Here is a 14,221-nt window from a genome sequence, read left to right as displayed (position 1 = left end):
CACTTATTCGCTGGCTAGTCTGGCTTAATCTTCGCTAGTGATCACACACTTGTACACCTGCACTCACTCCAGTCACTGGCACCATGGACACATGGGCCCTCCAACCTGTGGTCTGACTCCAGTTGCTGCACTCACACGCCCATACACATCCATGCACACAGAATAGAGAGCCCTCACACAGGAAAAGAGTTAGAAAGGAATTTAGTAAGAAGATAGGACAGACTGTGCTGATCAGGCGCAGGGCATAGCCAGACAAGCATACTGACCAGCCAACTATTTACACTCCACTGACCCTTTATTTATCCCCTTACCCCTCTATTTTCCCAATCTTGTTCCTCCCCAAATCACCTAAACCCCTTCCTTTTCCCGCCTTTAGTTCCTCCGCAAATCACCTAATCCTCTCCCTTTTCCCGCCTTTGGTTCCTCCCCTAAACATCCCATGACAAGTCCTGTGTGATCTTTAACTGTTCATCCCATAGTGTGTCCCACACCCCCAGGCAACAACTCCCCTTAGTTCGAAAGGTGATCCAGAGAGCTGCTCCTGATGACTCACCTAACCAGGATGAGGAGGCAGACGAAATATTCTACCAGAGGCTGGCAGAAGTCTCACAGTCGCTAGCCCTTGTTCTCGTGGGGGACTTCAACTTTCCGGATGTCTGCTGGAAATACCACACGGCAGAGAGGAAACAGTCGAGGAGGTTCCTGGAATGTGTGGAAGATAAATTCCTGACGCAGCTGGTAAGCGAGCCCACCAGGGGAGGTGCCTCGCTTGACCTGCTGTTCACAAACAGAGAAGGACTGGTGGGAGATGTGGTGGTCGGAGGCCGGCTTGGGCTTAGCGACCATGAAATGATAGAATTATCGATACTTGGTGAAGTAAAGAGGGGGGTCAATAAAACCGCTACCATGGACTTCCGGAGGGCGGACTTTGGCCTGCTCAGGACACTGGTCGAGAGGGTCCCTTGGGAGACAGTCCTGAAGGGCAAAGGGGTCCAGGAAGGCTGGACGTTCTTCAAGAAGGAAGTCTTAAAGGCGCAGGAGCGGGCTGTCCCTATGTGCCACAAGAAGAACGGGCGGGGAAGACGACCGGCCTGGCTGAACGGGGAGCTCTGGCTGGGACTCAGGAAAAAAAGGAGAGTTTATCACTTGTGGAAGAAGGGGCAGGCAACTCAAGAAGAGTACAGGGATCTCGTTAGGTCGTGCAGAGAGGAAATTAGAAAGGCAAAAGCCCAGCTAGAACTCGACCTGGCCACTGTCCTGAGAGACAACAAAAAATGTTTTTACAAGTATATTAATGACAAAAGGAGAGCCAAGGAGAATCTCCGTGCTTTATTGGATGCGGGGGGGGGAACGTTGCCACCAAGGACGAGGATAAGGCTGAGGTGCTTAACGCCTTCTTTGCCTCAGTCTTTAATAGTCAGAGCAGTTATCCTCAGGCCACTCAGCCCCCTGAGTTGGAAGACAGGGTCGGCGAGCAGGATAAACCCCCCATAATCCAAGAGGAAGCAGTTAACGACCTGCTACGCCACCTGGATGCTCACAAGTCTATGGAGCCGGATGGGATCCACCCGAGGGTACTGAGGGAGCTGGTGGAGGAGCTTGCCAAGCCACTCTCCATCATTTACCAGCAGTCCTGGTTAACAGGGGAGGTCCCGGACGACTGGAGGCTCGCCAATGTGACGCCGATCTACAAGAAGGGCCGGAAGGAGGATCCGGGGAACTACAGGCCGGTCAGCCTGACCTCGGTGCCAGGGAAGATTATGGAGCAGTTCGTCTTGAGGGCGCTCACGAGCCATGTCCGGGACAACCAGGGGATTAGGCCCAGCCAGCACGGGTTCATGGAAGGCAGGCCGTGCTTGACCAACCTGATCTCCTTCTATGACCAGGTGACCCACCTAGTGGATGAGGGAAAGGCAGTGGATGTGGTCTACTTGGACTTCAGTAAAGCCTTTGACACTGTCTCCCACAGCATTCTCCTAGAGAAGCTGGCGGCTCACGGCTTAGACAGGTACACTCTTCGCTGGGTAAAAAACTGGCTGGACGGCCGAGCCCAGAGAGTTGTGGTGAACGGAGTTAAATCCAGTTGGCGGCCGGTCACGAGCGGTGTTCCCCAGGGCTCAGTACTGGGGCCGGTCCTGTTCAATATCTTTATCAATGATCTGGATGAGGGGATCGAGTGCTCCCTCAGTAAGTTTGCAGACGACACCAAGTTGGGCGGGAGTGTTGATCTCCTCGAGGGTAGGAAGGCTCTGCAGAGGGACCTGGACAGGCTGGATCGATGGGCTGAGGCCAACTGTATGAGGTTCAACAAGGCCAAGTGCCGGGTCCTGCACTTGGGCCACCACAACCCCATGCAACGCTACAGGCTTGGGGAAGAGTGGCTGGAAAGCTGCCCAGAGGAAAAGGACCTGGGGGTGCTGGTTGACAGCCGGCTGAACATGAGCCGGCAGTGTGCCCAGGTGGCCAAGAAGGCCAATGGCATCCTGGCCTGTATCAGAAATAGTGTGGCCAGCAGGAGTAGGGAGGTGATGGTGCCCCTGTACTCGGCACTGGTGAGGCCGCACCTCGAATACTGTGTTCAGTTTTGGGCCCCTCACTACAAGAAGGACATGGAGGTGCTGGAGCGTGTCCAGAGGAGGGCAACGAAGCTGGTGAAGGTGTTAATGTTAATCTTAATCAACATTAATCTTCAAAGTGTTATCATCCTGTGTATAGCCCTCACCCAGAACTGGGTTAAAAGACCAGTTAATAAGAAACCAGAATGATGAAGCTAGTGAGTGGGTGTTTGATTGGAGGAGATCAAGATGTATATGTTTTAATTTAAGAACACTATGGTGATAGATAGTTTAGTTTGTTGTGGATTCTATATTGCTCGCTTCTGTAATTTTAAACAAGGAAGATTTGTTGCTTAGAAGTTAGATAACTAACAGGTGTGTGTTTGTAATTGTGTGGAGTAGTAATTAATTATAAACTGTGTGTTTTAGAGGTAGTGATAATTAATTTTAGCTATGGAAACTATAAACAAACGTGGTCCAAGCATGGCTCAGGGACAAATTGCGACCCTATAAGGTAAAGAGGAAATAAGTTCATGAAGAGTTCACTACCCTGCCGACCACCAGAGACCACCCGAGACCCCCAAGAAGACCCTAAAGGTTTTAGTGCGCATGTGTTTAAGATGATGTAATATTATAATTAGTTCTCGGAAATGTAATGAATATGTAACAAGGAAATTCAAAATATGTATGAGAAGCATGGATATAAACAGAAAGGTGACTAGACCAGGTGTGCTTGATTTGTGGCAAGTCCACCGAGCACCCAGGCCTGAATAAAACAATATCTCTCCTGAGCGTGTGGAATTGGTTACTTGCACGCCGGGCACGAATCCGCTTTTCGGACAACAGTTTTTGGCGACCCAGGTGGGACTGCTGTGAAGCCTTGCTCGGATCGACTTGCCGGCTCTTGGTGGGGAGACCCTGCTCTCTGGACTCCAGCGCGCACCGACCTTTTGATCGGGGACTCCGTGAGTATTCTCCCCGACCAGAGCAGGTGAGCGACTCAACGGTGCAACGCTAAGGTAAATGAGATATTGTTCTGGAGTATAAAACTGTGCATGCATTTGGTAAGGAATTGTGGCCACAGGTAAAGAGGTATATTCATATGCGTTTGACAGTGACGACTGGAGTATATGAAGTTGTAGGCGCCAGGGGTAAACCGGTATATTCATATGCGTTTGACAGTGACGACTGGAGTATATGAAGTTGTGGTAAAGAACGTTCTTTTTTGGTAAAGATATGGGAGCTCAACCATCAAAAGTAACACCTTGTTCCCCCTTAGGATGCATCATTAAACACTGGGGAAAATTTGGGGGTGATCCTTTGAGAAAGGATAAATTAATTGAATATTGTACTAAATGGTGGCCAATGTATAAATTAGAAGATGAGGAAAAATGGCCAGAATTGGGAACCTTGCAATATAATGCTATTTTACAATTAGTGTTATGAGGTACCTTATGTAATTTGTTTTTTTTTTTTCTTTGAGAAATGATCATGAAATTCGGAAAAAATGTAAGCTTTTAGATTCAGATTCTAATGTGATGATGATGATGATGGAAAATAAGGAACCAAAAGGGCATTGTTGTTCTGCATGTAGCATAGGAAAACGGTGTTTAAAACTAGGAGAAGAAGAGGAGGATACACAAATGTTAGTACCACCAAGTAAAAATGAAACTTCTGAAACCGAAGCAAGAGGAAGCAATACTTTTAGTCCGATAGCTGGCAGGACTAGAACCCAGCAAGGGTCTGTATTGTTAGCACCCCTTCGCCAGGCAGTGGGCCCAAGGGGGGAGCCAGTATTTGTGAAAGTACCATTTACAACTTCTGATTTAATGAATTGGAAAGAATTAGCAGGATCATATAGAAAGAATTCTGAAAAGGAGTATAGACCTTTTCAAACAATTATTGAAAATCATAATCCAAATTGGCAAGGTATTAAAATTCTTTTGAATAATTTGTTTACTCCTGAAGAAAAGAGGGTAATATTAGAAAAAGCAAATATAGAAAATGAGAGAATAAATGCAAAAGAAGATCCTGCTCATTTTATGCTAACTCAAGACCCAAATTGTAATCCTAATAGTAATGATGGGAAATTGATGATTAAACAGTATCAACAATTAATTTTGTATGGAGTAAAGAATGGAATATCCCGCCCAAAGAATTTGGCGAAATTGACTCAAATAATTCAGGGAAAAACAGAGGACCCATCCACCTTTTATGAACGATTATGTGAGGCAGCTAGGAAATGGACAGACTTAGATCCTGAGAGTGATGAGAATAGAGCAATATTTACTACTTTGTTTGTAGGGCAAGCTGCTCCAGATATTCGAAAGAAATTGCAAAAAGTGGATGGGATTACAGGAATTACTATATCACAGTTAATTGAAATTGCTTATAAGGTGTATAACAATAGGGAAGAGGAGGAAAAGAAAAATCAGGAAAAAGAAAAAATAAAAGACAGGAAACAAAAAGCTGCTATTTTAGCAGCTGCTTTTGTAAATGCCCAAGGATCAGCTGGAGGAAGAGGTAGAAGATATTTGAGAGGTAGAGGGTATTTGAGAGGAAAAGGCAGAGGAGGTAGAGATATGTTTAAACAATATACCCCATTAGGATTTAATCAATGTGCTGTATGCAAGAAACAGGGACACTGGAAGAGTGAGTGTCCAGAGAACAAAGGAGCAGTCGTGACTCAGTCACAGCAGATACCACCTGAAGCTGATTTACTTATGATGGGAGGAGATTCTGAATGATGGGGACCGGGGGTAGAAAATGATATTTTCCCAGCTGAGCCCCTGGTTCCAGTAAAGCTGGGAGATGAAGTAGTCGATTTTTTAGTAGATACTGGAGCAAAATATTCTGTTATAAATACATGTAAAGGACCAATGAGTAAATTTAATGTATCTATTGTTGGGGTCACGGGAAAGAAGGAGATAAGGCCTTTTTTGAAACCTTTAAAATGTAAAATTGGAAGAAAAACACTGATGCATTAATTTTTATATACACCGGAATGCACCATGCCTCTCTTAGGACGGGATTTATTGAATAAATTGGGAGCACAAATCAACTTTAAAAAAGGAAGAATCCAAGTTCATTTTCCTGAAGCTAATGCCTGGCAAGCCCAAGTTTATTTATTACAGACAAACACAGATGAATCTGAAGAAATTCCAGAAGAGATTAAAGATGCAGTTTACCCTTTTGTTTGGGCAACAGAGAAACCAGGAAGGGCGAAAAATGTGGAACCGGTAAAAGTTGAATTGAAAACAGGAGCTTGACCGGTAAGAAAGAAACAGTATCCTATTAGTATAGAGGCCAGAAAAGGTTTGGAACCAATAATAAATAATTTTTTTAAATACGGACTTTTAAGAGAATGTCAATCTGATTATAATACTCCTGTCCTTCCAGTGAAAAAGCCGCATAACCAAGGATATAGGCTGGTCCAAGATTTAAGAGCAATAAACCAGTTAGTGGTGGACATTCATCCAATAGTCCCTAATCCATATACGCTGTTAACAACTATCAATGAATCAAATGCATATTTCTCTGTTATAGATTTGAAAGACGCTTTCTTTTGTATACCTCTGGAAGAAAACAGCCAAAAGATTTTTGCCTTTGAATGGGAAGATCCGTCGACTGGGAGGAGGACTCAGCTCTGCTGGACCGTGCTGCCACAAGGGTTTAAAAATAGCCCAACCATCTTTGGAGCAGCTCTGAATAAGGAACTGGAACAGTGGTCCGGTAAGGAAGATCAAATCACCCTCCTTCAATATGTTGATGACATCCTATTGGGAGCAGATACTATTGAAATCTGCAAAGAAAAGACTGTTAGCCTCCTAAACTTTTTGGGAATGGCCGGGTATAGGGTGTCAGAGAAGAAAGCACAAATTGCAAAACAAACTGTAATTTATTTGGGGTTTGAGATTTCCCAAGGACAGCGAAGATTGGGAAATGGTAGAAAAGAAGCCATTTGCAGGATGGCACCCCCTCAATCTAAAAGAGAGTTGAGAGGATTTCTAGGAATGGCTGGATGGTGTCGCCTTTGGATTCCAAATTATGGTTTGATGGCAAAACCACTGTATGAGGCAACCAAAGGCCCTGAAGAATTGTTAGAATGGACTCCAGAGTGCCGAAAAAGTTTTGATGACATTAAACAGACTTTAATGAAAGCTCCAGCTTCAGGACTTCCAAATCTGACCAAACCCTTTGAGCTATTTGTTCATGAGAAGAGACATGTAGCTATGGGGGTTTTGACTCAACTTTTGGGAGACTGGAAAAGACCAGTGGCTTACTTTTCCAAACAATTAGATAAAGTAAGCTCAGGATGGCCTAGCTGCTTGCGGGCAGTTGCGGCAACAGTTCTCATCATTCAAGAAGCTAGAAAATTGACATTGGGACAGAAAATAACGGTTCATGTCCCGCATGCGGTACTTGCAGTACTGGAACAAAAAGGACATCATTGGCTTACCCCTAGTCGTTTGTTACAATATCAGGCTTTGTTAGTGGAACAAGACGACATCATTTTGAAAGTGAGTACAATTTTAAATCCTGCCTCTTTAATGTCAAGTGAAAAAGAGAGTGATCTTAACCATGATTGTTTACAAGTTATCGAACAGGTATATGCCAGCAGGCCAGATCTGAAAGATGTCCCTCTCCAAACTCCGGATGAAGAATTATTTACTGATGGAAGCAGCTTTGTTGTAAAAGGAGAAAGGAGGGCTGGTTATGCCGTGGTAACTTTAACTGAAGATCGAGAAGTAAAAGCATTACCTCCAAATACATCCGCCCAGAAAGCAGAAATTATAGCCCTCACAAAAGCCTTAAATTTGGCTAAAGGTAAAAGAGTTAACATCTATACAGATTCTAAATATGCTTTTGGAGTTGTGCATGCTCATGGAGCAATATGGAAGGAGCGAGGACTTTTATCTGCTAGCGGTACCCCTATAAAATATGGAACCGAGATTTTGAATTTGTTGGAAGCAGTACAGAAACCTAAAGAAGTTGCGGTGATTCATTGTAAAGCTCATCAAAAAGGGGACTCAAAAGTAATACAAGGAAATCGAAAAGCAGATGAGGCTGCTAAACGTGTAGCATTAAATACTATGATTTATGTTTTAATTCCATCAAAAGAAATTCAGGTGGAATCCCCAAATTATAATGAAAAAGAAAATAAATTAGCTATGTTATTACATTGTAAGAAGAATGATCAAGGATGGTGGATAACTTCACATGGACAATGTATAGTAACCCCTGAAATTATGAAGAAATTAATGGTCAAAACCCATGCTGAAACACATATGGGAGCAGAGGCAATGGTGGAATCAGTAAGACGATACGCGATAGGAACCAAAATGTTATTGATTGCTAAAAGTGTGAGTAATAAATGTGAGATTTGTCTTAGGAACAATCCGAAAATACAAATCCGACCCCCTCCTGGAGAGGTAAAAAGAGGCATAACTTCCGGTGAGTATTGGCAAATAGATTTTTCAGAGTTACCGCGATGTAACCAATACCGATATCTATTGATATTGGTAGATACCTTCTCTGGATGGCCGGAAGCTTTCCCGTGTCGAACCAACAAGGCAAAAGAGGTTGTAAAACATTTGTTGAAAGAAATAATTCCAAGGTTTGGAGTCCCTTTAGGAATATCCTCAGACAGAGGTCCACATTTTGTAGCAGAGGTTGTTAAAAACATGAGTAAGACATTAGGGATTAAGTGGGATCTCCATACCCCTTGGAGACCTCAATCTAGTGGGCAGGTGGAAAGGATGAATCAAACATTGAAAAGACAAATTTCTAAAATATGTCAGGAAGCTCAATTGAAGTGGATCGAAGCCTTACCACTTGCCTTGTTGAGAATTAGGGTGACCCCTAGAGCTAAAGAAAAAGTGAGTCCATTTGAAATTTTATATGGAAAACCTTATAGTGTTAATTTGACAGGAGGATCAGAACAAATGCATGTAATAGGAGAAAAAGTATTAACTGAATATCTTTTATCTTTGAGTAAGGTGTTGAATTCTTTGCATAAGTATGTCCCTTTGAAGACACCTTTACCTCTTGAATTTCCAGTACACTCATTTAATCCAGGGGATCAAGTTTATTTGCGAATGTGGAAGGACGACCCTCTTGGAGAAAAGTGGAAAGGACCTTTCCAGGTGCTGTTAACAACAAACACTGCTGTGAAACTGGAAGGAATAGATTCCTGGATTCATTATACGAGGATTAAGAAAATTCCACCTGGACTGTGGACATCTGTATTTAAGGAACCATTGAAGTTAACCTTGCGACGTGTTCAATGAGATACTGGAGATGCTGCTAAATTAGTGTAACAATTTGATTTTGAACAGAATTAAATTAGAGAGAGAGGGAAGATGTGGAATGTGTTGTTGTTAATAATAACGATCAGTCAGATTGATTCTCAATTTTTGTTATAGAAATCGAAATATCTGGGAACTTTTAGCCCGAGAAGTAACCAACATGTCTTCCTTTTGTATTGCAGCCGAGAATTTTGTGGGAGGGATGTATAGTTCTTGTTTGGTAGGAAAAGGTATAAATTATACCTCCCAAGCACTTTCGACTATTGGTATGGAAATGACACAAATAAGAGAAGCCACCCTTGAAAACAGGGCTGCAATTGACTATTTACTTTTAAGACACAATCATGGCTGTGAAGAATTTAAAGGAATGTGTTGTTTTAATTTAAGTGATAATTCACAGTTAGTGGAGAAGAAAATCCAACAATTAAAAGATTTGGCATATGAGTTTAAAGAACGGGAAGGATTAGATTTTTCTTGGTTGTTCTCGTGGCTCCCGAATTTAAATTGGCTTAGACAATTATTTTTGTTTGTGGTACTGATCGTTATTTTAATTATGATTACATGTTGTATGATTCAATTTGTATCTTTTTGTAGAAAATAAGTATTATGAGACTCATGATGCTTAACATCATAAGTCTCAAAGGGGGGAATTGTTAATGTTAATCTTAATCAACATTAATCTTCAAAGTGTTATCATCCTGTGTATAGCCCTCACCCAGAACTGGGTTAAAAGACCAGTTAATAAGAAACCAGAATGATGAAGCTAGTGAGTGGGTGTTTGATTGGAGGAGATCAAGATGTATATGTTTTAATTTAAGAACACTATGGTGATAGATAGTTTAGTTTGTTGTGGATTCTATATTGCTCGCTTTTGTAATTTTAAACAAGGAAGATTTGTTGCTTAGAAGTTAGATAACTAACAGGTGTGTGTTTGTAATTGTGTGGAGTAGTAATTAATTATAAGCTGTGTGTTTTAGAGGTAGTGAGCTATGGAAACTATAAACAAACGTGGTCCAAGCATGGCTTAGGGACAAATTGCGACCCTATAAGGTAAAAGAGGAAATAAGTTCATGAAGAGTTCACTAACCTGCCGACCACCAGAGACCACCCGAGACCCCCAAGGAGACCCTAAAGGTTTTAGTGCGCATGTGTTTAAGATGATGTAATATTATAATTAGTTCTCGGAAATGTAATGAATATGTAACAAGGAAACTTAAAATATGTATGAGAAGCATGGATATAAACAGACAGATGACTAGACCAGGTGTGCTTGATTTGTGGCAAGTCCACCGAGCACCCAGGCCTGAATAAAACAATATCTCTCCTGAGCGTGTGGAATTGGTTACTTGCACGCCGGGCACGAATCCGCTTTTCGGACAACAAAGGGTCTGGAGAACAAGTCTTATGAGGAGCGGCTGAGGGAACTGGGGTTGTTTAGCCTGGAGAAGAGGAGGCTGAGGGGAGACCTCATCGCGCTCTACAACTACCTGAAAGGAGGTTGTAGCGAGGTGGGTGTTGGTCTCTTCTGCCAAGTAACTAGCGATAGGACGAGAGGAAATGGCCTCAAGTTGCGCAAGGGGAGGTTTAGATCAGACATTAGGAAAAATTTCTTTACTGAAAGAGTGGTCAGGCCTTGGAACAGGCTGCCCAGGGAAGTGGTTGAGTCACCATCCCTGGAAGTATTTAAAAGACGTGTAGATGAGGCCCTTAGGGACATGGTGTAGTGGGCATGGTGGTGTTGGGTTGATGGTTGGACTCGATGATCTTAGAGGTCTTTTCCAACCTTAATGATTCTATGATTCTATGATTCTGTGATTCTATGACTCATGGTGATGAGTTTCACGCCTGGACAATGGGGCTGATGGCTCTGCTGGGCCAGCCCTGGGAGGGGCCTGGACAAGGTTTCCATTCCTCAGGAGTCCTTGATTTGGGTTCCTGCCTGCCACTGTGCACACCTGTGCTCCTCTGGGTTTGTGGAGATGGTCCTTTGATGAGCTGATGGCTCCTGCAATGGGCCTGGGAGTAGCTCTGCAGGGTATTATTTGGGCTCTCCCTCTTGCCATTGTCTCTCTGAGCTCCTTTGTGGTTGTGCAGATGAGCTTTTATCACATAACTCTGGTGGGATGACTGTGGCCAGCTGCCAGACCCCCACCCAGCCACTCTCTCACTCCCTTCAACAGGGCAGGGGAGGTGGGGGGAAGAAAATAAGATTAAAAAGCTCCTGGGTCAAGATAAAGACAGAGAGATCACTTACCAATTAGTCACAGGCAAACCAGACTCGACTTGTGGAAAATACATTTAATTTATTGCCTATTAAAATAGATTTGGATGGTGAGAAACAAAGACAAAAACTAAAACACCTTCGCCCCACTGTGGGATAATAACGGAAGATTGTAAACACGCTCAAGTGACTTGCAGCTGGCGTGTGGAAAACCACATATATCATTCTAATTGTTGTTTAGCCTTGTGTGTTGGACAAGTAGAACAGCTGTGTTTAGATAACATAGGCCTGTGATAGACTTAGAGGCACCCTATCGAACATGCTTGAGATTCCTGCCCTGCTGTGGGAAAGATCAAAGCACAGTGGTAAACTCTGCCTGCGCGCATCCCTGGTAAACAGGCAAAACCAGCAGGTTCGGCGATCCTCCAGCATGGACCGAGCTCCGCGGTGCCTGCGTCCCCGCTTGTGTGCCTCTGCCTGGGTGCTGCTTCGGGGATCCCCCGGTTGGCAAGGTAATGAGAATAAATTTAGTCTTTGCATTTCACCCGTGGTTTTGTGGTTGTTCCTGCGTACTGCCTGTGCTGACCCACACACCCACACTCCCCTTCTTCACTGGCTCAACTTCACTCCTTCATTCCCAACTCCTCTACCTCCTCCCCCCGCCCAACCCCAAGCGGCGCAGGGGGGATCATAGACTCATAGAATCATAGAATGGTTTGGGTTTGAAGGGACCTTTAAAAGTCATCTAGTCCAACCCCCCGACAATGAGCAGGGTGATAGAGAGCAATCATAAGTCTCAAATTGATGTAGTGGATATAGTTTGTTAAGATTTGTTGTTTAAAGTTAGGTAACTAACAGGTGTTGTGTTTGTAGGTATGTAGATAAATTGTGTATCTTGAAAGCATTGTTAGGCTCCAGTGAGCAGTAACCACAGAAACGGAACAACCTTATAAGGAAGGAAAGGAACAGTGAAGAGACATGAGATTCCTTGGTTTGAATGATGTAGATGGGTTAGGAATGCTTCATGAATAGATAGGCCGGACATTCAATAGATAAAAGAACCTTGAAACTTTGTACTTTACGTTAATTAGATGGAGAAGCTAACCTTGTAGGGTTGATAGGGAAGGTATACTGGAATAAGCTAGCTTGTTACAAGTGAAAAACATGTAAACTAGGCCAAGGGACTAACAGAGCATGCGTGAAGACTGAGTTCAACCAGAGGGCACCGTGATGAAGACTATCGACGACCACCAGAGGACCCCGAAAGACCACCAAAGAGCACAAGGGCGCATGCGTCAGGGACATTTGCACATGTTAATGAATTCCGGGAAATAACATGAATATTTAGATTATTTCTCGGAACTGTAATGAATATGTATACTCTAATTGCATTTAACCCCTATGGTTACGTGATTTGGCACGCACACTAGGTGGAGGGATCCCCTGTGCGGGGTGGTGGACCCAGCTGGCCAATGGGGTATTCTATACCATGTGACATCATGCTCAGTATAAAAACCAGGTGAGGGGGGGGCTCGCCCCCGTTCGTGACACGCCTGTGCATCGCCTGCTTTGTATATTCTGTTATTGTTGTTGTTCTCATTGTTATTATTACTGTTCTACTTTGTTTTATTTCAATTATTAAACTGTTTTTATCTCAACCCGGGAGTTTTCCTACTTGTGCCCTCCCGATTCTCTCCCCCATCCCACCAGAGAGCGAGCGGCTGCGTGGGGTTTATTTGCTGGCTGGGGTTAAACCACGACAGAGATATACTGAAACATGCCCTGAGGCGGCTGGTCCCTGCATGGCAGGGTGTGTGGAATGCTTTGGGCAGGTGCCTAGAGTGGTTATCACCTCCCATAGCCTGGGATTTTACACCTGAACAGGCAAGTAATCCTGTTGAACCGATGCGCCACCTGATAGAAGGGTGCCTTGCCTACCTGAATGAAAACCAGGAGCTTCTAGCACTGTACTGGGGCTTGGCCTGTGCCTACAGAGCCACAGTTCAGTACTATCAGAGGACTGTGGTTAAGGCAGGGACCCAAACCACCTCTGAAGATGCCATGTGTACTGGGAACTACTAAATAATGGAAGAATGACGAGGAGGAGTAGATCACGTTGACCAATTCACCCTGTTCTCTAGAGAAATATGCACAGCTGTATGGATGTCCCACTGCTTGAGGTCTTAGCAAACATACAAAAAAAGTTAGATAATATACCTATGCACAGGTGTATGGAACAAGTAAAAAGTAGCCTATATTTAGTGCACACGCAAATCGCTTTGCTGACAAGTGATTGTATGCTTATGCAAGAAATGACACAATCCCTCCTTAGAAAAACACCCTAGAAATTCGCAGCTGCTGAAGCCTCAGCCATGTGTGGACGCTCTGCCACGCCTGGGTCTCCCCCGATGCCTCTCTGCAGGGTGCTCCCGGGGCTTCCCCCTGCTGTGGGATTTGTGAGTATACAGAATAAAAGGATATTAATATCAGAATTGTTGTGGTTCATTTCTGAATGTGAATCCATTCTTTTTCACTTAACACCATGATTGAGACAGGGACCCAAACCACACCTGAGGAAGCCATGGTTCGGACAGGAACCCAAACCACATGTGAGGACATCATGGTTGTATACGGATCCAAACTCCAATTACAATAATTGCCGCAGTAGTGAAAAAGAAACACTGAACAAGGAGGTCAACGGGTTCATGCCACCGATTAGTAAGGGAGGAGGAGGAAGAAGGATCTGATCAGGAAGCAGGTCCTTCAACAAAGAAACGGGAGGAAGAAGTGAGAGAAATAATACAAGAGGTGGAAACTACCCAGTCCCTGATCTCGAGACAACTTTGAGACATGCGGAAAGATTACGGCTGCCAGCCAGGTGAGCGAATTGCTGCCTGGCTGCTCTGATGCTGGGATAGCAGGGCCAACAGTCAGCAGTTAGAAGGTAAGGAAGCCCAACAACTGGGACCCCTTGCTAGAAACTGGGGAATTGAGAGAGGAATTAGAAAAGAGACAACAATTCACAGTATCTGGAGACGGCTCCTGTCAAGTGTGAGGGCAAGATATCCATTCAGGGAAGATCTTGCAAACTACCAAGGGAAGTGGACTACCGCTGAGGAAGGCATCCAGTGCCTGAG

The sequence above is a fragment of the Calonectris borealis genome, chromosome W, assembly GCF_964195595.1.
Source record: "Calonectris borealis chromosome W, bCalBor7.hap1.2, whole genome shotgun sequence".
Taxonomy (NCBI): domain Eukaryota; kingdom Metazoa; phylum Chordata; class Aves; order Procellariiformes; family Procellariidae; genus Calonectris; species Calonectris borealis.
This window is presented reverse-complemented; position numbering follows the sequence as displayed.